The following is a 26107-nucleotide window of genomic DNA, read 5'->3' on the forward strand; positions in this document are numbered from 1 at the left end:
CCGGTCATTTCTATTTCCTTCAAACATTTGTACTAGATATTGGAGTTAGCAAACTTGTATCATGGTCTATAGATGCTCGTGACTTGTGACACCCCGGTTAGGGCTGTGTCGGGTTGGATTTTTCCGCATTGTTATCGTTATTTCCGTTATTCAGGGTTATTAATCATGTTTATACTATTTTTGTGTTGCTTAGCTATTTTAAAAGGCGAATTGGGTTAAACTGACTGGCCTTGTCTTCACGAGAGGCGCCATCATGAATGGGTTCGGGGTTGGGCTCGTGACAATTATCACCTACCACCATGCCACCACCACCACTATACTCAACCACCACCACCACCACGCCACCATTATCGACCATCACCATCTACCATCCCCACCACTAACAACTATCATAATTTAAAAAATTATATATTTTATTGATAGGATATTAGATTGGTTAGTATTTTATTTGAATTTTATGTTTATTATTTTTTAAATAAAGATAAATTTTATGCATTCAGATGTTAAAAATCAAACAGTCTTAATTTTTAGTATTCAGATCTTAATACACATCTTAATATATTCAGATGTGTATTCAGATTCAGATGTCTTAATCTTAATACACATCTTGATATTTAGATGTGTATTCAGATTCAGACGTCTTAATCTTAAAAAAAAAACAAATGAGGCCTGAATCCCGTTGCATCAATTCCTAGCTCAACCACCCTCCCTATTTTTATGCAATTTTCATGTTCCTACTTTTTCTTATTGACTAGTATCCGTACCCGTGCGTTGCGCGAAAAATATAAAATATAATTTTTCATAAGAAAATATTACTTCAAAAATATGGTAGAAATAAAGAACCATTCAAATACTATTAGTTGTTACATATAAATGTATTGGATATTCATACATTGAAGTCATGAGAAAACACACATATCCATTATAAAGAAGCTATTAAAGAAGATAATAAAACTTTTGATTATCGGCCACCTTCAGATTCTATGACATATATATTAATTTTGTAAGAAAGGCAATAGATTCTACACAATATTTGGTATACATTAACAAAGTTCCTTTTAGATGCAAAGAACAAAATACTCTTTTGACCTGGTATCAAAGCATCAAGAATTGAGGGAATAGATCTTTGATTGTTAGTTATTAAAAGCAGAATAAAATATATGTTAACACAATATATCACATGTTTTGAGAGTTGCGACTGCAAAGCCTGCAATTATTTTAATGCTTCATCATCATCATCGCTCAAGGAATTGAAAAATAATATTGAGGGAATATTTTACAATATGATAAAAAATCACATGAGATAAGCTTCAAGATTATTAACTTAATACCACTTGCCACAACATGAGGTCCTTAACCTTTTAGAGTTTTTGGCAAAATTAATTGTAACTACACAATGCACATTTTAGAATGACAATCTGAAATGGCAGATTGTGGCCACCTAAACTTCTCTTACATTTGAAAAGAAGTTACCTTATTCCAAGAGTTTGAAGAGAATAAACCTTGAATAGACAGAAATTTTCGAATTTTTCTTTGCATCTCTGTGTGTCCGTGGAATCCCTACGGTATCATCTCCTAATGAACCGGGATGTTGGAGAAGGATTCATCATGAATGTAGATGATTGTCTTGCACTTGGTGATTGAGAAGACAAATTTTTGCTCCATGTGAGGAATAAGATGTTTAGACGCCAGATCTTGGATGAATTTCTCCAGCTGCTCAATTCAACACATATGTAATTATTTACATACATCAAGGAGAAAGATGTTAATAACCATCTATCCTACGAATGTACCTCAAAGTTCAGTCATATAAGGCTCAGGAACAAATACCCCATCCTAGTAATCTGAGCTAAGGAAGTAGCGTAACTGCTTGCCATGTGAAATATCAGATTTCTGTCGGATAGAAGAATATAAATTTTATTTACTTCATCTAATAGACAAAGATAATAAATCTAATAAATATCATGTGAAAAGGATAACCTCAGGAAGATTATCTTACAAAAGCAACCCATAAATTTTCATGTTCTCTTGACCCATCCTTAGAGGAGTTGATACAGAGAACAACAATTAGCGCTAAATGTGTTCCTCGTCTCTGCCAAGATTTTGGTTGCTCTTAAACAACCATATTTGTGTTCGTGGAATCCCTACAGTATCATCTGCTAATGAACATGGATGTTGAAGAAGGATTTATCATGAACCTAGAGGATTGTCTTGCATTTGGTGGTAGTATTCACCAGGTATTGCTGCCATCTAAATACATTCAAAAGCTTATTAGATTTGGAGAAGCAAATGATAAAGTAAGTGAGCCGACCATATCTGATATATGCAGAAATTATATTTTGAAAAAAATTGGATATTATTAAATATGAAGATTCGCTATAGGTGAATTATACCAGTTGCTACAGTTTGTTCAAAATTAGAGTTATGAAGAACAGTTATGAAGATTTTGAATGAGTGGAACAACTTCTTAGACCCTTTAGGCTATGGGAACCAAGAAATATCATATCAGTCTTACTAAGTACTTCAGGATTACTGAACAAAATGCTAATCTCGTGCATTTTTTTGTGTGGATGCTCTGAAGGTGCCCAGCAGGTTCAATAGGTTCTACCTCTATATGCATTTGTTAACTTTTTGACATCTCTTGGAAAAGACATAGCAAGAATGACAACATTATCTGCATCGTTGTCACTGACTAACAAACATGTTACCTATAAGTTTACTTTATTCAGTTGTATTTCCTGCCTATTACATCTATTGTTTACTGTCAAGCGCCCAAAATCTTTAATTAAGGTTGGATCGTGAAGCTACAACTACGAAACTAAGCTTCTTAGCAACTGCTAAAACAAAATAAACAGATATAACTTCCAGAGTTCACTACACCGAGATATAATCTTTAAATGAAATCTATACACTACTCTTTAATCCTATGCATGATGGTAGACTCTACAAATATATCTACCAAGTGAAGACCGAAAAAATTATTGATATTTTCTTTTTATTGTTGTTGATGTTAACTGTCGTCTGTAATGTCTTCTAAAAGAGTTCCATTAATTGTTGTACAATATATGCAGTAAAAATCGTGTACAAGGTGAATTGCACAAACAAATACAACATGTATACCCTTACGAACCTAGATTTAAACTCAATAGATTGGGCAAAGTAGAATTTATCCATAGTTTGGAAGCGTACCAACAGTTACGCACCGAGTAATTACCTATGTATAAAAATAAAAAAAATTGAAATTATGAAATTTTCTGAAACTAAATTTCAAATGTAGATGTAAAATATGTAAACCTCAAAAAATTTGAGCTTTCATAAGTAGGTAAAACAACAATCAAAGGTTCATCAATAGATCCATTTAAGTGAGGTTAAATTTCATCCACAAGTTCATCTGATAAGGTTGCCGAAATCTTGTTCCTCCTATATGTTTCAAGGTAATTGTTCATCAACAAAAATATATGTAGTTATATTGTAAAAGTATAGTTTGTATTTGTGAATGACTTACTGCCCATCTTCGAGTTCAACATTCATAAAGACACTTTTGTTTTCTCCTTGCTTGTAGGTCTGAACAGCTTTATAGATCACAACCTAACCAGTCACATCTTCAAATATAAAAGTTAGTCGCAAAGTTTACAAAACCTAGTATTAAAATAAAATGAAAGTGAAGAATTACCGGATAATTCTGCCTCATCCACATGATATTGATTTATTAGCTTATCAAAAGGACAAAGGTTGAAGATTTTCATATGAAATGAAGAACCAGTTGTTACCTCAACAACTGTCTTCTGTGTAAATATCAGCCTCAGATTATATGTCATAGTCTTTAATTTCAAATTATTTGGCCCGACAACAAAGAAGTTTATGCGATATAAGGCGAGTTCTTGTATCTTGGTCCTAAAGAACTTAATTACATACTTTCCTATTGAGGCATGTATACGATCACCCTAGAAAGGTACATTCATTATTAGGATGTATCATATTGCATTATTGCTATGTGAGACGACCAGATATAACATCTGCTAGAGATTTACTTTGAACATAATGGATGTTATTAAGTACAAAGATTCACTATAGGTGAACTATACTAATTGCTACGGTTCATTCCATATCAATGAAATAACAATTTATATAAATGATTGGAGCAACTTCTTAGACCATTGAGGTTATGGGGAACAAAGAAATTTCATATCAGTGTTAGTAAGTTAAGTAAGAGCATCGTGCATTAAGCCTCGTGGCATAAATTATGTTAACAAAATCTGAAACCACTATTTCTTTCCAAAAATCACTCCACAAAAAGAGCCTCCTACCCACTGCTGCTATATATCTAAAACCCCAAAATGCAAAACATTTGTTCAGATTCAGATTGTGAAGAACATGTGTTAATACTACAACAATAACTCCACAAATAGAGTCTCCTCTAACAATTCAAACTACAACTAATGAACAAATGACAATTCCATGTTCAGCACACTCATGCATCCTCTGAATATTCAATTTAACATGTACTTGCTTAAATAAGCTTATTGGTGAAGTTATACTCAATGAAAGCTTCTAAAGTGATACTATGTATGATTGTACTTTACGTATTTGGAGTTATTTAAAATATGATTCCAATGTTAGTATCTATATAGACTTAAATATAATGTGCAGCATCTCAGATGAAGAACACCGTGGGATTGGTATATATACCTCATGTTAGTAACTTGACGACTTGACCGGAACTCATATATAATTTTTGCGGCACAATAGAAAGGTCCGTACATTCATTATTAGGATGTATCATACTGCTATGTGAGACGGCCATATATAATATCTGCCGGAGACTTACTTTGAACATAATAGATGTTATTAAATACAAAAATTTACTATAGATAAACTACACTAATTGCTATGGTTCGTTCCATATCAATGAAATAACAATGTATATAAATGGATGGAGAAACTTCTTAGAACTTTGAGGCTATATGAAACAAAAAGAATTCACACCAGACTTAGCAAGTTAAGTCAGAGCATCGTGCAATAAGCCTCGTGAAATAAAATCGTATAAATAAAATCTGAAACCACTATTTTTTTCTTCCAAAAATCACTCCACCAATTAAGTCTCCTACTAACTATTCAAACTACAACTAATGAACAAAGGACAACATTGTCTAGTTCCAGAACTCATATATGATTTTCGTAGCATGTTGCCTACTGACTATAATAAGTAGTAATTTTTCTAGATAATAGTGATACATCAGATATTACAGAGCCAAAAAAATTCGGTTGCCGAAATCCTATCCTTAACAATAACCTTAAAATTGAAAAATCATGTAACATGATTTTTTAGATTATCTTTGTAAACGGAAGAATTCAGAATATTATTAACATGAAAGAGCAAAACAGGTAATATATATAATCGTTTCAATAGTACATCTTCATGTATTTGAAAATAAGAAAAAATTATGAAATAAACCGGCAGAGAAGAGGATTTACATAATAACTACATGAAAGTTGAATATGTTACCTTTTCATCTTGCAAAATTAACTCTATGAAATATGGCATATCAGGCTTGAAACGATCCGGAATTTTTCACATTCGAACAACTCTCACTTTCTGATTTCATTGCATCGAGTTGTAGCCATATTTGCAAAGCTCTGTATAAAAAGAGAATGGAAAATAAAATAAAAGGAGGAAAAGACGTTTGGGACATTAGGAGACAGTTTATGGAGTTAGGTTTTGATGCCCACATTTGGGAAGACCATTGTGGAGTGATTTTTTTTTCGTTCTTCCTATTTCTAATAAATTAAATCAAAAACTAATGAAAAACTGCGGGAGTCCATTTTTTTGAATAGAAGGCCGAGGAGTATTTTTTTTCTTTTGTTTATTACTATTTCAATATTAAAAAAATTGTCGAATTTTTAAGTTTAAAATAAATTAAACAAAAAACTTATGAAAATATGTGGGTCCATTTTTTTGGAATTGGAGTAATCTTATTTTTACTTTTCAGTTTTAAAAAATATGTGCTCATAAACGTGGGACTCCACGATTGAATAACTGAATTGGCTAGTTCTTTAAAATTTTGTAAGTTTTTTTCTATTTTAAATTTTTTTTGAAATTTGTTTGAATCTCCAAATTTATTGGAGTTTTGTCTTAAAACATGACACATGTCAATATTTCGTGATGACACTTGGCATAATATCATGGATGTGAGCCGGCCATATATAATATCTGCCAGCGACTTACTTTGAACATAATAGATGTTATTAAATACAAAAATTCACTATAGGTAAACTACACTAATTGCTATGGTTCGTTCCATATCAATGAAATAACGATGTATATAAATGGCTGGAGAAACTTCTTAGAACTTTGAGGCTATATGAAAAAAAAGAATTCATACCAGACTTAGCAAGTTAAGTCAGAGCATCGTGCAATAAGCCTCGTGATATAAAATTGCATAAATAAAATCTGAAACCACTATTTTTTTCTTCCAACAATTACTCCACAAACAAAGTCTCCTACTAACTATTCAAGCTATAACTAATGAACAAAGGACAAAATTGTCTAGTTCCAGAACTCATATATGATTTTCATAGCATGTTACCTACTGACTATAATAAGTAATAATTTTTCTAGATAATAGTGATACATCAGATATTACAGAGCCAAGAAAATTTGGTTGCTGAAATCCGGTCCTTAACAATAACCTTAAAATTGAAAAATCATGTAACATGATTTTTTAGATTATCTTTGTAAACGAAAGAATTCAGAATATTATTAACATGAAAGAGAAAAACAGGTAATATATAGATAATCGTTTCAATAGTACATCTTCATGTATTTGAAAATAAGAAAAATTTATGAAATAAAACGACAGAGAAGAGGATTTACATAATAACTACATGAAAGTTGAATATGTTACCTTTTCATTTTGCAAAATTAACTCTATGAAATATGGTATATCAGGCTTGAAACGATCCGGAATTTTTCACATTCGAACAACTCTCACTTTCAGATTTGTGACGACCCGGCCAGTCGTCTCATGAGTTACCACTCCATTTTCCCCATTTCTGCTTCTTTGTGCTTTATTTATTCGTGTTATGTGGTATCGGGTTGGTCGGATCGAATCCGGGATGATTTTGGTAAGGTTTGAGACACTTAGTCTCTTTTAAGGAAGTTTAAGTTGGAAAAGTCAACCGAATATTGACTTATGTGTTAGAGGGCTCGGATGTGAAATCTAATGGTTCGGTTAGCTTCGGGAGATAATTTATGACTTAGGAGCGTGATCGGAATGAGTTTTGGAGGTTCGGAGTAGATTTAGGCTTGAATTGGCGAAGTTGATATTTTGGTGATTTTCGGTTGGTAGGCGAGATTTTAATATAGGGATCGGAATGGGATTCCGAGAGTTGCAGTAGTTCCATTGGGTCATTTGGGATATGTGTGCAAAATTTTAGGTCATTCGGACGTGGTTCGGTTGGGTTTTTGATCAAAAGCGGAATTTGGAAGATTTTAGGAAGTTTGGCTTGAATCCGATGTATTTTAGGGGATTTGATGTTGTTTGAGGTGTTTTGATGATTGGAACAAGTTGAATAAGGTATTTGGATATATTTGTGCTTTTGGTTGAGATCCCGGGGGCCTCGGGGCGATTTCGGATGGTTAACGGGAAGTTTGGATTATTGTTGCAGCTACTGAATTGCTGCTTCTGGTATTTTCGTACCTGCAGATTGGGGACCGCAGGTGCGGCACCGCAGATGCGAGAGAGGGGCCGCAGAAGCGGCTAGAGGTATGTTGACTGGGACCGTAGAAGCGGCTAGGAGAACCGCATATGCGAAGTCGTAGACCCGCGCGAGGAACCGCAAATGCGGATGGCTGGAACTTAAGTTATTTCCGCAAAAGCGGAGGAAAAACTACAAATGCGGTACCGCAACGGGTATGGGACAGCAGATGCGAAAAGGTCTGGGCAGAAGGTATATATTGTCTCCTTCACGTAATTTTGCTAAGTTCATCATTTTTTAAGACGGGAAAGAGGCTAAGGCATAAGATTTTAAGAAGAATCTAAGGATATAAGTTGGGTAAGTTCCCTAAGCTTAATTACTTGGGTTTAAGACTATTTTTCCATTGTTTAGTCATGATTTTAGTGGAGATTAAGGAAGAAAAATTGGGGATTAGGGCTTGAGTTTAAGAGGCCTTTAATTGGGGATTTGAAGGACCATTTGGGGTCGGATTTGTGAACTTTTGATATGTATGAACTCGTGGGGAGATAAGAATCTATTGGTGTAAAAATTATCGAATTCTGAGACGTGGGCCCGGGGTCAGGTTTTGGTAATTTCGGGATCTATGTTGTAAATTGATTATTTTCGCTTGTGCTTCATTCCCTTAGCATATTTTGATGCCCTCGTTCTGATTTTGGATAGATTCGACGTGAGTGAAGGCCGATTCGAGGGGCAAAGACATCACGAGCTAGATATTTGACCGGTTCGAGGTGAGTAATGATTGTAAATGATGTTCTGAGGGATTGAAACCCCGGATTGTACATTGTAGTGCTATATTGAGGTGAGGCACACGCTTGATGACAAGCGTGGGGTCGTGCACTATTGGGGATTGCGACTTGGTCCATCCCGATTGATGATTTTACTGCGTATTTGATTGAAAACTGTTTGCTATCATCATTATTTGGGTTGAATGCCATATTTGGGCTTCGTGCCAACTGTTTGAACCCTTAGAGGCTTTTTACTGATATTTCTTCACTGTTTAACTTTATATTTGATCTCAGTCATGCTATTTTCCCACTATTTTCATACTCAACCATGTTTACTCAGTTTTATTACTTATATGATGTTTGGGCTGAGAAACACTGTTTTTCTATTGCTGAGGGGCTTGTGAAGATTTTGACTGAGTAAGGCCAAGGGCCTACGTTGTGAGAAAATACTGATATTGATTTGAGGTCGAGGGCCTGAGATATGTATGCCACGAGGTGGCTTGATTGATATGAGGCCGAGGGCCTAGTGTTGATGCCACGAGATGGCTTGATATAGCACTTGGGCCGTAAGGGGGCCCTCCAAGAGTCTGCACACCTCCAGTGAGAGCGGGTACTTATTATGATGTGAGAGATTAAGCACGTGGGCTGGTATTGTTCTATGTGATTGCCCGAGAGGCTGGTACTCTTTTGAGATGTTGACCGAGGGGCGGATTTGTTGATACTGTGCCCGAGGAGCGAACCTTTATGTGTTTATTTTTCATAATTGCTTGTCAATTACCTACTTAATTGTTGAAAAAAGGCTTTTCAGGAAGTAAAATTTGATACAAAGGATTTTGCCTATCTTTCAGTGAATCACTGATTCTTATATGGTTTTACTGCTTCATTATAGAATACTTTGTGCTTTACGTGATTTCTTGCTTTCAGTCTTTATTTACATTTGTTACTCACTGAGTTGGAGTACTCACTTTACTCCCTACACCCCTGTGTGTAGATTCAGGCGTTGTTGATCCTGCCAGTGCGAGTTGAGAGCTCCCAGCGGACATTCGGAGTTCACGAGGTAGCTGTTTGACGTCCGCAGACCCGTGTTTCTCCCTCTTTATCATTTTATCTCCTATCAGACATTTGTAATAGTTCATAGACTTTTCAGACTTGTATTAGGTTTTATAGATGCTCATGACTTGTGACACCCCAGTTAGGGCTGTGTTGGGTTGTTCTTCCGTGTATTTATGATATTATCATCTACTTTGGATTATCTATTCATGTTTAGACTGTTTCTAAATGTTAAATTGTTAATAATTGGAAAAATAGGAAGTGTCGGTTGGCCTTGTCTTAACGAGAGGCACCATCACGACCGGATCTGGGTTTAGAGTCGTGACAAGTTGGTATCAAAGCCTAGGTTACATAGATCTCACGAGTCATGAGAAGGTTAGTAGAGTCTCGCGGATCAGTACAGAGACGTCTGTATTTATTCTCGAGAGGCTATAGAACCTTTAGGAAAAACTTCATATTCTTGAAATTCTTGTCGTACGAACTTGTTGATCTGAGTACTAAACTTCTGCTATTCTATTTTCTCACAGATGGTGAGGACACGTGCTACCAGACAGGGTGGACGACCACCAGTACCACCGGCTGTGGCCACCAAAGGCTGAGGACGCGGCCGTGGTCGTGGTAGGGGCAGAGCAGCTAGAGCAGCACTTGCAGATCCACCGGCTACCCCAATTCAGGACCAGGTCCCAGCTATGGACTTTCTAGCAGCACCAGTTGAGGCACCAGTTGTGCCCATCGTGATTTCGGGTCTTTAGGAGTCCTTGGCATAGATCTTATCAATTTGCACTGGCCTGGCTCAAGCGGTTTCAGCCACTACAACCGCAGCTACTTCATAGGCTGGGGGAGGCAATCAGACTCCCGCCGCTCGCACACCTGAGCAGGTCGTGTAGGGACTTTAGACGCTGGGGGCGCATCCAGCCCAGTCGGTTGCAGATGCTCAGGACTATGTGGTTCCTGTTATGCCGGAGGATGAGCAGCGTAGGTTGGAGAGATTCGGTAGATTGTAGCCTCCGACCTTCAGTGGCGCAGAGGGAGAGGATGCCTAAGGCTTTTTGGATAAGTGTTAGAGGATGCTTCGTACAGCAGGTATTCTGGAGACCAGCGGGGTCACTTTTACCACCTATCAGTTTTCAGGAGCTGCTTTCACCTGGTGGGAGGATTTTGAGAAGCGTAGGCCTATCAGTGCAGCACCCCTTTCCTGGCAGCAGTTCTCCGTTCTCTTTTGGAGAAGTATGTGTTGTAGTCTCGCAGAGAGGAACTGTGTAGGTAGTTTGAGTGGTTGCGTCAGGGGGAGATGACCGTGTCGCAGTATAAGTTGAGGTTCTCTGAGTTGGCTTGTCATGCCATCTGGTTGGTCCGGACGGATATAGAGAGGATTAGGAGGTTTGTTGATGGTCTTACTTATCAACTCCGTATTCTCATGACCAGGGAGAGGGTATCTGGTGCTACGTTCGAGGAGGTTGTGGATATCGCCGTGAGATAGAGTCTGTTCGTCGCCAGGAACGAGAGGAGAGGGAGGCCAAGAGGCCTCGAGGATCTGGTAGCTATAGTGGTTCTCCTTCGAGGGGTCAGTTCCAGCATGGCAGAGGCCGTTCATTCAGGTCTACTCAGCCAGCTCGCCTAGGTTATGGTGGGGCACCTTCGGGTCATGGTCATCACAGTTCTTAGCAGGGTCAGTCATCACTTAGTGCCCTTCCAGCTCAGAGTTCGACCCGTGCTCCATCAGTTCAGAGATCTTCTATGCCGAGTGCATCTGCTAGTCACTCTGGTGCGAGGGGTTCCATTCAGTCCCCTTCTCCAGCACCTGGGAGTTATTTTGAGTATGGTGAGATGGGTCACATGTGGAGGCATTGTCCTCGTCATTTTGCTAGCTCATCTCAGAAGAGAGGTCAGTTATCGGCTTCAGTGCCAGTTGTTTCATCACCACCCGCCCAGCCAACTAGGGGTGGGGGTTAGCCAGCTAGGGGTCACCCCAGAGGAGGAGGTCGATCAGGGGGCAGTCAAGCCCGTTTCTATGCACTTCCAGACAGACCCGATCCTATTGCTTCAGATGTTGTTATTACAGGTATTGTTTCAGTCTGCCACAGAGATGCCTCTGTATTATTTGATCCCAGTTCCACCTTTTCTTTTATGTGTCATCATACTTTGCTCGTTATTTGGGTACTCCCCATGAGTTTCTTGCTTTACCTGTTCATGTATCTACCACGGTAGGCGATACTGTTATTGTAGACCGTGTGTACCGGTCGTGGGTGGTGACTCTTTGGGGTCTGGAGACCCGAGTGGATCTATTACTATTGAGCATGGTAGATTTTGATGTCATTTTGGGCATGGATTGGTTATCTCCGTGTCGTACTATTCTGGACTATCATGCTAAGACAGTCACATTGGCTATGCCGGGTGTGCCACAGATCGAGTGGCGAAGTGTGACTGATTATGTTCCCAGTAGAGTGATCTCATTCTTGAAGGCCCAGCATATGGTTGGGAAGGGTTGTTTTTCATATCTAGCGTTTGTGAGGGATGTCGGAGCTGAGGCTCCCAGTTGATTCTGTTCCTGTTGTGAGGGGTTTTCCCAATGTGTTTCCTGCAGACCTGTCGGGCATGCCACCAGACAGGGATATTGATTTTGGTATTGATCTGGTGCCGGGCACTCAGCCCATTTCTATTCCGCCGTATCGTATGGCACCAGCGGAGTTGAAGGAGTTAAAGGAGAAGCTTCAGGAACTCCTTGATAAGGGGTTCATTCAGCCTAGTATGTCACCTTGGGGTGCATCGGTTCTATTTGTGAAGAAGAAGGATGGCACAATGAGGGTGTGCATTGATTATAGGCAATTGAACAAGGTAACAATTAAGAACAAGTATCCTTTGCCTCGTATTGATGATTTATTTGACCAACTTCAGGGAGCGAGAGTGTTCTCCAAGATTGATCTCCGTTCAGGTTATCACCAACTAAAGATCAGGGACTAAGATATTCTTAAGAAAGCTTTCAGGACCCGATATAGTCATTAAGAGTTCTTGGTGATGTTTTTTGGGCTGACCAATGCCCCAGCAACGTTCATGCATTTGATGAACAACGTGTTCCAGCCTCATCTCGATTCATTTATCATAGTCTTCATTGATGATATTCTGGTGTATTCGCGTAGTCAGGAGGAGAACGCGGATCATTTGATAGTTGTGTTACAGAGATTGAGCGAGGAGAAGCTTTATGCAAAGTTTTCCAAGTGTGAGTTTTGGCTCAGTTCAGTGGCTTTCTTGGGGCACGTGGTGTCCAGCGAGGGAATCAGGTTGATCCGAAGAAGATAGAGGCGGTTCAGAGTTGGCCCAGACCATCCTCAGCCACAGAGATTAGCAGCTTTTTTGGTTTGGCAGGCTATTATCGTCGGTTTGTTCATAGATTCTCATCTATCACATCGCCCTTGACCAAGTTGACTCAGAAGGGTGTTTCATTTGTATGGTCGGACGAGTGTGAGGAGAGCTTTCAGAAGCTCAAGACAACTTTGACCACAACTCCAGTGTTGGTTTTGCCATCAGCTTCAGGTTCATATACCGTGTATTGTGATGCATCGAGAGTTGGGATTGGTTGTGTATTGATGCAGAAGAGTAGAGTTATTGCTTATGTTTCTCGTTAGTTGAAGACCCATGAGAAGAACTACCCCGTTCATGATTTGGAGTTAGCTTCCATAGTTCACGCGTTAAAGATTTGGAGGCACTACTTGTATGGCGTATCTTGTGAGGTGTTCACTGATCATCGCAGTCTTCAGCATTTGTTCAAGCAAAAGGATCTTAATTTGAGGCAGCAGAGATGGTTGGAGTTGCTTAAGGATTATGATATCATTATATTGTACCATCCGGGAAAGGCCAATGTGGTGGCTGATGCTCTGAGCCGAAAGGCAGTAAGCATGGGGAGTTTGGCATATATTCTAGTTGGGGAGAGACCTCTTGCGGTTGATGTTCAAGCCTTGGTCAATGGGTTCATGAGGTTGGATATTTCAGAGCCTAGTCGGGTATTGACTTATGTGGTTTCTCGGTCTTCCTTATATGATCACATCAGAGAATGCTAGTATGATGATCCGCATTTGCTTGTCCTTAGGGACAGAGTTCAGCATGATGATGCTAGAGATATGACCATTGGTGATGATGGGGTGTTGAGGATGCATGGCCAGATTTGTGTGCCCAATGTGGATGGGCTTCGAGAGTTGATTCTGGAGGAGGCCCACAGCTCGCAGTATTCTATTCATCCGGGTGCCGCGAAGATGTATCAGGATTTGAGGCAGCACTATTGGTGGAGAATAATGAAGAAAGATATTGTGGGATTTGTAGCTTGGTGTCTCAATTGTTAGCAAGTGAAATATGAGCATTAGAGATCGGGTGGCTTGCTTCAGCAGATGGATATTCTTGAGTGTAAGTGGGAGAGGACCACTATGGACTTTGTTGTTAGACTTCCACGGACTTTGAGAAAGTTAGATGCTATTTGGGTGATTGTGGATCGGCTGACCAAATTCGCGCACTTCATTCTGGTGTGTACTACCTATTCTTTAGAGCGGTTGGCAGAGATCTATATCTGGGAGATTGTTCGTTTGCATGGAGTCCCAGTTTCTATAATTTCAAATAGGGGCACTCAGTTTACTTCGCAGTTTTGGAGGTCTGTGCAGCGAGAGTTGGGTACTTAGGTGGAGTTGAGCACAGCTTTTCACCCTCAGACGAACGGGCAGTCTGAGTGTACTATTCAGATATTAGAGGACATGTTGCGTTCTGGTGTCATTGATTTCGGAGGGTCATGGGATCAGTTCCTACCACTTGCAGAGTTTGCTTATAACAACAGCTATCAGTCGAGTATCCAGATGGCTCCATATGAGGCTTTGTTTGGGAGGCGATGTAGATCTCCAGTTGGTTGGTTCGAGCCCAGTAAGGCTAGGCTATTGGGGGCTGATTTGGTGCAGGATGCTTTGGAGAAGGTGAAGGTGATTCAGGAGAGGCTTCGTATAGCGCAATCGAGGCAAAAGAGTTATGCTGATAGGAAGGTTCGAGATGTGTCCTACATGGTTGGCGAGAAGGTTCTGTTGAAGGTTTCACCCATGAAGGGTGTTATGAGATTTGGGAAGAAAGGGAAATTGAGTCCTCGGTTTATTAGGCCTTTTGAGGTGCTTCGGAGGATTAGGGAGGTGGCTTATGATCTTGCTTTGCCACCCAGCTTGTCGAGTGTGCATCCGGTATTTTGCCTATCTTTCCCTCAATCACTGATTTTTAAATAGTTTTACTACTTCATTATAGAATGCTTTGTGCTTTATGTGATTTCTTGCTTTCAGTCTTTATTTACATTTGTTACTCACTGAGTTGGAGTACTCACTTTACTCCCTGCACCCCTGTGTGCAGATTCAGGCGTCGTTGATCCTGCCAGTGCGAGTTGAGAGCTCCCGGCGGACAATCGGAGTTCACGAGGTAGCTGCTTAACGTCCTCAGACCCGTGTTTCTCCCTCTCTATCATTTCTATCTCCTATCAGACATTTGTAACAGTTCGTAGACTTTTCAGACTTGTATTAGGTTTTATAGATGCTCATGACTTGTGACACCCCAGTTAGGGCTGTGTTGGGTTGTTCTTCCGCGTATTTATGATATTATCTGCTACTTTGGATTATCTATTCATGTATAGACTGTTTCTAAATGCTAAATTGTTAATAATTAGAAAAATGAAAATTGTCGGCTGGCCTTGTACATTTTCATGTATTTGAAAATAAGAAAAATTTATGAAATAAAAAGACAGAGAAGAGGATTTACATAATAACTACATGAAAGTTGAATATGTTACCTTTTCATCCTACAAAATTAACTCTATGAAATATGGTATATCAGGCTTGAAACGATCCGGAATTTTCCACATTGGAACAACTCTCACTTTCAGATTCCATTGCATCGAGTTGCTTAAAATTTGAGTGGTTTCATGAAGTGTTGTAGTCATATTGCAAAGTTCTGTATAAAAAGGGAATGGAAAATAAAATAAAAGGAGGAAGAGACGTTTGGGACATTAGGAGACAGTTTATGGAGTTAGGTTTTAATGCCCACGTTTGGGAAGACCATCGTGGAGTGATTTTTTTTCTTTCTTCCTATTTCTAATAAATTAAATAAAAAAACTAATGAAAAAATGTGGGCGTCCATTTTTTTGAATAGAAGGCCGTGGAGTATTTTTTTTCTTTTGTTTATTACTATTTCAATGTAAAAAAAAAAATTGTCGAATTTTTAGGTTTTAAAATAAATTAAACAAAAAACTTATGAAAAAACGTGGGTCCATTTTTTGGAATTGGAGTAATATTATTTTTACTTTTCAGTTTTAAAAAATATGTGCTCATAGACGTGGGACTTTATGATTGAATAACTGAATTGGTTAGTTCTTTAAAATTTTGTAAGTGATTTTTATTTTAAAATTTTTTTGAGTCTCCAAATTTATTGGAGTTTTGTCTTAAAATATGACACATGTCAATATTTCGTGATGACACTTGGCATAATATCATGGATGAACTCGTGGGGAGATAAGGAATCTATTGGTATAAAAATTATCGAATTTCGAGACGTGGGCCCAGGGTCGGGTTTTGGTAATTTCGGGATTTATGTTGTAAATTGATTATTTTCGTTTGGGCTTCGTTCCCTTAGCATATTTTGACGCCCTCGTTCTGATTTTGGATAGATTCGACGCGAGTGAAGGCCGATTCGAGGGGCAAAGGCGTCACGAGCTAGAGATTTGACCGGTTCGAGGTGAGTAATGATTGTAAATAATGTTCTGAGGGTTTGAAACCCCGGATTGTACATCCTAGTGCTATATTGAGGTGAGGCACACGCTTGATGACGAGCGTGGAGTCGTGCACTATTGGGGATTGTGACTTGGTCCGTCCCGATTGATGATTTTACCGCATATTTGATTGAAAACTGTTTGCTATCATCATTATTTGGGTTGAATGCCATATTTGGGGTTCGTACCAACTGTTTGAACCCTTCGGGGCTTTTTAGTGATATTTCCTCAGTGTTTGACTTTATATTTAAACTCAGTCATGCTATTTTCCCACTGTTTTCATACTCAGCCATGTTTACTCAGTTTTATTACTTAAATGATATTTTAAATGATGTTTGGGCTGAGAAACACTGTTTTACAATTGCCCTAGGGGCTTGTAAGGATTTTGACTGAGTAAGGCCGATGGACTATGTTGTGAGGAAACACTGATATTGATTTGAGGCCCAGAGCCTGAGATATGTACGCCACGAGGTGGCTTAATTGATATGAGGCCGAGGGCTTAGTGTTGATGCCACGAGATGGCTTGATATTGCGCTTGGGCCGTAAGGGGCCACTCTAGGAGTCTGCACACCCCCAGTTAGCGTGGGTACCCATTGTGATATGAGATTGAGCCCGAGGGGCTGGTATTGTTCTATGTGATTGCCCGAGGGGCTAGTACTATTCTGAGATATTGCCCGAGGGGCGGATTTGTTGATACTGTGCCCGAGGGGCAAACCTTTATGTGTTTATTTTTCATAATTTCTAGTCAATTACCTACTTAATTGTTGAAAAAAGTCTTTTCGGGAAGTAAAATTTGATACAAGGGATTTTGCCTATCTTTCACTCAATCACTGATTTTTAAATGGTTTTACTGCTTCATTATAGAATGCTTTGTGCTTTACGTGATTTCTTGCTTTTAGTCTTTATTTACATTTGTTACTCACTGAGTTTGAGTACTCACTTTACTCCCTGCACCCCTGTGTGCAGATTCAGGCGTTGCTGATCTTGCCAGTGCGAGTTGAGAGTTCCCGGCGGACATTCGGAGTTCACGAGGTAGTTGTTTGACGTCCTCAGACCCGTGTTTCTCCCTCTTTATCATTTCTATCTCTTATCAGACATTTGTAACAGTTCGTAGACTTTTCAGACTTGTATTAGGTTTTATAGATGTTCATGACGTGTGACACCCCGGTTAGGGCTGTGTTGGGTTGTTCTTCCGCGTATTTATAATATTATCTGCTACTTTGGATTATCTATTCATGTTTAGACTGTTTCTAAATGCTAAATTGTTAATAATTAGAAAAATGGGAAGTGTCGGCTGGCCTTGTACATCTTCATGTATTTGAAAATAAGTAAAATTTATGAAATAAAAAGACAGAGAAGAGGATTTACATAATAACTACATGAAAGTTGAATATGTTACCTTTTCATCCTGCAAAATTAACTCTATGAAATATGGTATATCAGGCTTGAAACGATCCGAAATTTTCCACATTCGAACAACTCTCACTTTCAGATTCCATTGCATTGAGTTGCTTAAAATTTGAGTGGTTTCATGAAGTGTTGTAGCCATATTTGCAAATTTCTGTATAAAAAGGGAATGGAAAATAAAATAAAAGGAGGAAGAGACGTTTGGGAAATTAGGAGCTATTTTATGGAGTTAGGTTTTGATGCCCACGTTTGGGAAGACCATCGTGGAGTGATTTTTTTTCTTTCTTCCTATTTCTAATAAATTAAATAAAAAACTAATGAAAAAAAGTGGGAGTCCATTTTTTTTTAATAGAAGGCCGTGGAGTATTTTTTTTTTCTTTTGTTTATTACTATTTCAATGTAAAAAAAAATTGTCGATTTTTTAGGTTTAAAATAAATTAAACAAAAAACTTATGAAAAAACGTGGGTCCATTTTTTGGAATTGGAGTAATCTTATTTTTACTTTTCAGTTTTAAAAAATATGTGCTCATAAACATGGGACTTTATGATTGAATAATTGAATTGGTTAGTTCATTAAAATTTTGTAAGTTTTTTTTTATTTTAAAATTTTTTTGAGTCTCCAAATTTATTGGAGTTTTGTCTTAAAATATGATACATGTTAGTATTTCGTGATAACATTTGACATAATATTATGGATTTGCTTCTCCTTTTATATATAAATAGATTATTACTTGTTTATTTTTAACGAGTTAAAATTACGTGTAATATGAAACTACAACCAAAGTAAATTAGCAAAAATTTGAGGACACACATCAAGATATGGGGGCGTGCGACAAATCCCAAATTCAAATTGAAATCTGATTTTTTTTCTTAAATTTTGGTTTGAATATTTGAATTTCGGATATAATTTTTAAAAATTTTGGTTTTTTAATTGGATGTGGGATTTGGAACTTCGAATTTTTGGATATTCAAAATTTTTATACTTTATATTTAGTTCGTTATTCATGTGCAACTAATAATAAGTCCAATACCCTACTCATTAGATATTATCTCACATCTTCGATACTAATTACTAAGTTACTGTACAAATACAATCTAGTTGGACATGGTTTTATTATTGCTAATTCTTATTGGGTAATGTCTCTGTTGCATTATTTTAATGATAGTTTCATTACTTTAATACTTAATTTGAATGATTGCGGTGAGAATGGAGTACTCTTTAGGCAACTTAATATGAATATTTCATTTTATTGTTCATTTTATAATAATAATAAAAAAGAACTCTCAACTTATAGGTGCAAAATCAAAAATTCAAAATATTCAAATCGATTAATCCGAAACTAAATTTAAAAAATCCGATCTAATCCGAGCTTATTTGGATTGGAAAAGGATTGTCATTTTTTCAATCCGAAAATTAAAAATTCGAACCAATTTTTTTTATGCAATCTGACAGTCCGGAATAAGGGAAAGAATATCACGGCAAAATAAACAAGTCTTTCCTTAAATAAATAAATAAATAACACAGTGGCAGTTACATTTCCTATGCCCATTAGTACTTTCTCACCCAAACACGCCCAAATGTTTGTTCGTTCATCCATTGTCAATTACCTCTATGGTGTGACAGCTTCTTCCTACAAATAGTAAACTCTCTCTCCCTCTTTAATCTTAGCATTATTTCCATTCCAAAACAACTCATTAATCTGATTTGATATAAATCATACTCAATGTTTTCTTCCTATTTCTCAATAAAAATACTTTTGTACAGTGGCGGTAGTGATATTGTTGTAAACTGTATTCGAAATCATAAAACAGAGAAACATTAGTTTAATAAGCAAAATAGAAAAATAATTTCGAACCCACAAGTTGCTTATGTGTTCTTAAGGAATTTAATCCCCTCACTGTTGTCCAATGTTTTGGATTAGTTTCTCCCATGATTGAACAGAATAACTATTCTGTAATACTGACAATCGAAATTACAGAATTTCAACAAACTCAACAAACGGAGCAAATCACACTTGACACTTATGTTTATTTGAAAATAATGCAACAATATAGAAAAGAGAGGAGAAGTTTTCAGATTTTCCATATCTGAAAAATGAGGCAAAGCCTCTAAATTTATAGACAAAGGAAGGGCGAGATGACTACAATCCAAAAGGTGCCTCTTCCATTTCTCGTTCACACCCATTCACAAAACCTAATAGATATTGCCTTAATAACTTTCGTTGTGATCATGGGTTGATCCAGCTTATTATATGTGGGTTCTCGTGAACTCATTAGTTTTTGCACATATTTTGTATATATATTATAAAAATTACTAAATATTCATAAGTATTTAATTGTGAATCCAGTTACATATTGTATATTTACTTAAGGTCGTTTTAGGAACCATAAACTTTAATTCTTGAATCCGCCTCTGTGATAACCAAGTGGGGTAGGCAAGATTTTTCAGCCGTTAAGTAAAGTTTTCATATTCGAACCCTGTAAATAAAAATAATTCTAATAGAATAGTATTTCTTTTCAGTAAATTTTATATGACATGAATTTAAATTAATTTATTTGCAAAAAAGCAAAAAGAAGAAAACAGAGAATTTTCGTTGTGTCAGAGCATTGTTGAATTTCTTGCTGTAGCATGTGTAGTACTATTGGACTCCAACATTCTATATTCTCCTGGCAAAGTGGCAAATTTTCAGCGTAGGAATGTGAATTGATTAGTTTTCTTTCAATTTCTTTTTCCATTTTTAATGGGGCTCGGCTGGTTAACATGGCTTAGTCTTGAATCTTGTGATCAATTGACATGTATTTGTTAGGGGGGTGGGTTAGTTGAGAAGAATTAGCCTTTAATGAAAGATAATATTTTAATCAAGTTTGAATTACTTTATGTAATCAGTTTAAGGATAATGTTCTCAATGATCAGCACTAAAAACTACTTACATTTGAAAGGCCAATAAACTTTAAAGATGGTTTTTAAGGAATCTTGAATTTTGTTCGTCGTGTGTGTTCCAAGTTTGGTTGCACTGACTAAGTAGAAGACAGGAGGGGAGTTCACTTTCTTTTTTTTTATCCGGTGTTTTTATTCATATTAATACCTAATTAAATTTGAATTTTGCGATTTAAAGTCATAAAGACACTTTTTAATAAAGACAATTCTATATTCAGAGCTCTAATCTAATTTTTTAATTAAAGATTATGAAGTACTTACCACCGCACCATTATTCTTGTTGTGAAAGTTTAGATCATTATAACTCACATGCTGTGATGGGTCCATTCTCTGACTATCTTCACATTTTATCACTTTATTTATCCTGCAAACCTTGTAGCTTGTTTTTACCTACTAGTGATGAATACACTTTCATGTTACATGTCCCAATTCTTTACGAGGAAAACCCATAATATTCTTATGGTCAAATGTATACCGTCAGAGTAGGGTATAATCAGAAGTACCAATGTAAATCCTTGGCAATATTCATTGATTATTTAGTAAGTTTTACGACAACGCATTTATTACTCCTGCTGGAAAATCAAGAATTGGTATGGCATTTTCCCATTGGGCTTGGGAAACATGATTATAGGTATTTGGTGTTTTTATTTTGAGAATTTTTCATAAAACATTATTTTTAGTAGTAATTAGCTATCTATAAATACCATTTGATATATTACGGATTGTAAATACGTTTTTTGTTGTTATAAGATGTATTAGATGTATTTAAGCTAATGTATTCATGAATACAGTAGCAAAAATAGGTGTGAATCATGGAAGTCCAGCTAATCAGTTGTTGTATTCGAGTGTATTCGACTGTATTCATGGCGTGAAATATGGGATTACAGCTGGGCAGATTATTGTATTCGACTGTATTCACGACGTGAAATAGGGGATTATACTGTTTTTAAACGGAAAGTGAATCAATTAACATACTCAACAAACTCAATTATAACACACAAATTTTGTATTTTCAGTTATAAAAAAGATTCTCAACAGAGAAATTATATAATACATCTGAATACACAAATTATATTAATTAAAAAAAATATATGAATACATTCATGGCATATAGTGAGACAGTGAATACAATGAAATACATATAATACAGCGGGATACATTGAAATACAATGAAAAAAAAAAGACAGTGAATACAATGAAATACATGGAATACATCGAGATACATTGAATTACAATGAAAAAAACGACAATGAAATACATAAAAATACAACGTGATACGTTGAAAATACATTGAAATATATTAACATAAAATCAAGTTGCTCAGCCCCAAACTCCATCGTCTTTGTTCAAGAACAAGCCCTAATTTCCGGCGAATCCGTCGTCGAGCAAAAACCCTGAATCTCATTGTTCCCACGCATCAAAACTACAAATGGGGTCACGAACGCCATCGGCCATTCCATGGGCGATATGAAACCCCAAATCTCTAACTCTAACACTAACACCGGCTCTAGGAAATCAAAGGAAACCGAGCGTAGGCGTAGACAGCAGAAGCAGGAGAGAGACAATAAAGTATCGTCTCATGGAGAAGATAGTGACGCTGCTAATTATGGCGGTGCTAATTATAAGGAGAAGTCCGATTTTCAAAAGTCTTTGGAGCAACTTGAAGTGGAATATATCCCAGAGAAGGCAGAGTTAGATGGCGAGTTGGATGACGAATTCAGGAACGTCTTTGAGAAATTCTTTTTCGTCGATTCTACTGAAGAAAATAGTGTAACTGAATAGCGTATTTAGTGGTTTACCCCTTGTTTGGATGGTTGTTACCCATCGTTTCATAATGTATCGTATCGTATCTTATTGTATTGTTTTATGGATACAATGTTTGGATAGATTGTATCGTTTTATTATTTAGTTTGACTGTATGATAATGTACTGTAACTGATAATTTACTAAAATACCCTTAATTGCAGTAAAGTTTAGATTTTATCAACAATAACTCATAAATTAGTTTAAAATAATTGCTTTAGACTCATAAATTAGTTTAAAATATATTTATATATACAAAAAAAAAGTTATTCAATCCATACAAATTCTAGTGAAGTTAATAAAAAATAGTTTTGTTTTTATAAGAAAAGTACGCATTCTAGGTCAGTCAAAAACGTTGAGTAGTCAAGACTATAAAATTGTATAGGGTATTTACTTATAGATATATCTTTCTTAGCATTACAATCGAAGAAGGTTTTGCCACGCTATAGCAACATAGATTCCTGTAGACGCTGTACCAAGTACACATCATTCAAAATTTAGATCGTAAATAATATTTCCTAGTAACAAGCAATTGTATATAATCCAAAACTTGAGTGCATGATATAATATCTTCTAATAACGAAGCATTCCACTTCATTATAAAATTCTTAATAGTTATAGTAATATATATAAATATAAATAATATTAATCTAACTTAATTGCCAATCGACATCATGGTCAACAAAAGAATTTTGTGTTCTTCCCATGGACATCCAATTAACGTGCGACACAAGTCTGCATGTTGGCAAAGAAATATATAAGCCTTTGGCATCAAACGCGGTTTCAAATCCATCTCCTTCACCATCTGCCATATCTCACGCTCTAGAATTGGTGGCATAGTTGATAAGCGATTTATGGCATTGGCCAAATTATCCATCCCACCTCTCAACATATCAGCCATACCTTCAAGATGATCTTGTTTTGGCTTTTTATTCTTATTAGAAATTGGTGCCTCTGGATATGCCTTCAATGTAGGCGTTTTGGGAGTTGTTTGCTCTTGCTCGTCTTGCCCATCTTTCTCAGTGTTTTCCAAAGAGGCGGCATTCATAGAAATTAATTCATCTACCTCATCAATGGTCAATGAAGCAGTACTTGATCTTCTCGAATTATTGTGAGCACTTCTTTTCAACATGTCTGATCCAGTTTCGGCATGCTTTCCAGTAGCCCTATCTTTTCCATATAGCACTATTAGTTTATCATAATTTCTAATTGGCTTGTTCCTCAATTCAGCAGCTTCAGGATTAGCCTACATATAAAAAGTATAACATATATTAATTAATAAAGAAAACATGAAAAATAAGAACAAAACTAATAAATATAAATTTACCTGAATTAATTGATCCCATACTTCAGATTCAGCATTCCATGTATTTGTATTGGGATCCTATGCAAACCCACTCATCCCATTTTGAAACATGTCATAGCATTTTCCAAATTGTCTTTTAATTAATCTCATTCGATTGTGAACTCTCTCTTTGTTAATAATTTTATCAGGAAATTTTGATTGTAGCTCATTCACTATATTATCCAGGGCGTGTGAAGTGAAGGTTCCACCAACTCTGATACCAAGTATATGCTGATGATGAAATGCATCAATTAAGGCGTCGTCCATAGCATTTGACCAAACACAAACAGAATTGTTATCTAAAACATTTATATCGCTTGAGGATGGCTTTGACCTTTTCGGCATATTGGCAACTACATAATTAAGATGAATCAAAAAAATTTAGATTCAATAAAATTAAATTACACATAAATACTCATAAGAGTTATAAAATAAAGAAAACTGCAATCCATACGGTCTTACTTCAAAAATAACTTATAGAAATTACTTAGCACAGAATCAATCAAATAGTCACGAAAATATTCATTTGAGGTGGATTTCTTGAGTACTCTTTAAGTGATATCGTTCCCCCCTATATGGCGTAATAAGTCCACATCTCAACATGAATCCAGCATCAACAAGGTAATATTTTCCTGAAGATAAAAAGATAAAAGTCTTAACTATTTATTCATCACATAACTTATATACAATTAGATAAATATTATGTAATATTTACCTTCTGGAATTCTTAGTGGGTCTTGTTTGTTTAGTGCTTCTTTCATGATTCTTGACTCAGATGTCGTCCCTTCCCACCCAGCTAAAACATATGTGAATTTTAAATCAAAGGTACATGCAGCCAAGACATTTTGTGTTGGATAATCTTTCCTCCCACGATATTTAGGTGCTTCACTTTGTGGAACTTTAGCACGTATGTGTGTTCCATCAATTGCACCAATACAATCCTGACATTATGTTCATGATTTAAAATGCAAGCAATCTTGGCATTAGTTAAAACTTAAATAAAAATTATAATTGTGTTCACCTTAAAGTATGGGTAGAATCTCTGACTGCTGGCAATTTCAGAAGGAACTTGGAAGCCATCGGGTTGTTTAATAAATTTTTTATATAACCCAAAGATAGCTCTCAAGACAGTATGGAAATGACGACTGACTGATTCACCAGATCGACGAAAGAAGAAAGCTAGTTCACGATTTGTCACATTATGCGCTAACAGGTAAAGTGCTTTTGCAACTTGTTCCTCAACGGTAGTTCGAAGTATTGGTCTAAGACCACCCTCTCTAACTAATATCTCACATAGACCGATAAAGGCTGGAGGGGTCATTCTCAAGATATTACGACAGAGTTCAGTTGAGAATAAATAACTCATTAATTCACTTCTTACTCGTTCTCCTTCAATTCGTAAATCATGTGTGATCGTACGTCGATCATTTTCAATTTCACCTGCATAATTCCAAAATCAGATAACAACTAAGCAAGCAGCATATGCGGCTAAAGAGCTCAACTGTCGTAATATTTGACTATTATTTTGATTATTCCGATCATCCATCTATAATAAAATTGAATGAGATCATCGTCAATAAATTAAGTTAGAAAATAAAATATTTGAAATGATAGCAGATCCAAGATGCTAGACCTTAGCCATCCTTAAAATACTAGTTTTCAGTATATATGTCTCTAATGTGAAGAATAAGAAGTGATGGACAAATCTTCACTGAATACATGCTATATATATATATATATATAACAGATAGTAGACCTTTGCCATGAATTTAGTTACGCAAATCACATACCAGATTACACTTCAAGTTTTTCCCAGAACCAAACTATAGTTTAACCATATACTCAAGTCATGCAACAAAAAATCTCCATAACTAGATGTTAAAGTTGCAACACAAAACGCGATATCGACACGTAGACCTTAAGCTATAACTTATTACTCGGTGAATCATATTAGCAAATCATATTACTCATCAAATATTTACATCATGCAAATAAGATTCTTCAAAATAATCATACATAGTTTCAACATAGTAGGAGATGAACTACTCAAACAGCCCGATATAATTACAACAAGAACTGAAACACATGATAACTAACCAAAAAAAAATGGAGAGAAAAGTACCTGTATTTTATATCTTGAAAACAAGCCCAGAAACCTAATCAAGGAAAAAAGTTAACAATTATTAGCAATAAAAAAAGTAGAACAATGGAAGAACCATAAGAAACAAAAGCGGCAGATCTAACCAAATTCTTACGGGAGACTGAACGAAGACAGTAGGTTTAGGTTGGACTTGGAGTTAAAATAATAAAATAAGGAAAAGGGTAAA

At 36.5% G+C, this 26107-nt stretch overlaps 1 long non-coding RNA gene across 1 annotated transcript; it reads right to left on the bottom strand.

Moving 5' to 3' along the window:
• Window positions 1-1389: 1389 nt before the first annotated feature.
• Window positions 1390-5600, bottom strand: LOC104219540 (uncharacterized). Its single transcript, XR_709301.2, has 5 exons — window positions 5507-5600; window positions 3506-3602; window positions 2000-2250; window positions 1794-1893; window positions 1390-1713 (listed from the first exon to the last, which is right to left on the bottom strand). It is a non-coding gene; the product is annotated as an uncharacterized lncRNA (long non-coding RNA).
• Window positions 5601-26107: the final 20507 nt, after the last annotated feature.

The sequence above is a fragment of the Nicotiana sylvestris genome, chromosome 4 (assembly GCF_000393655.2).
Source record: "Nicotiana sylvestris chromosome 4, ASM39365v2, whole genome shotgun sequence".
NCBI lineage: Eukaryota > Viridiplantae > Streptophyta > Magnoliopsida > Solanales > Solanaceae > Nicotiana > Nicotiana sylvestris.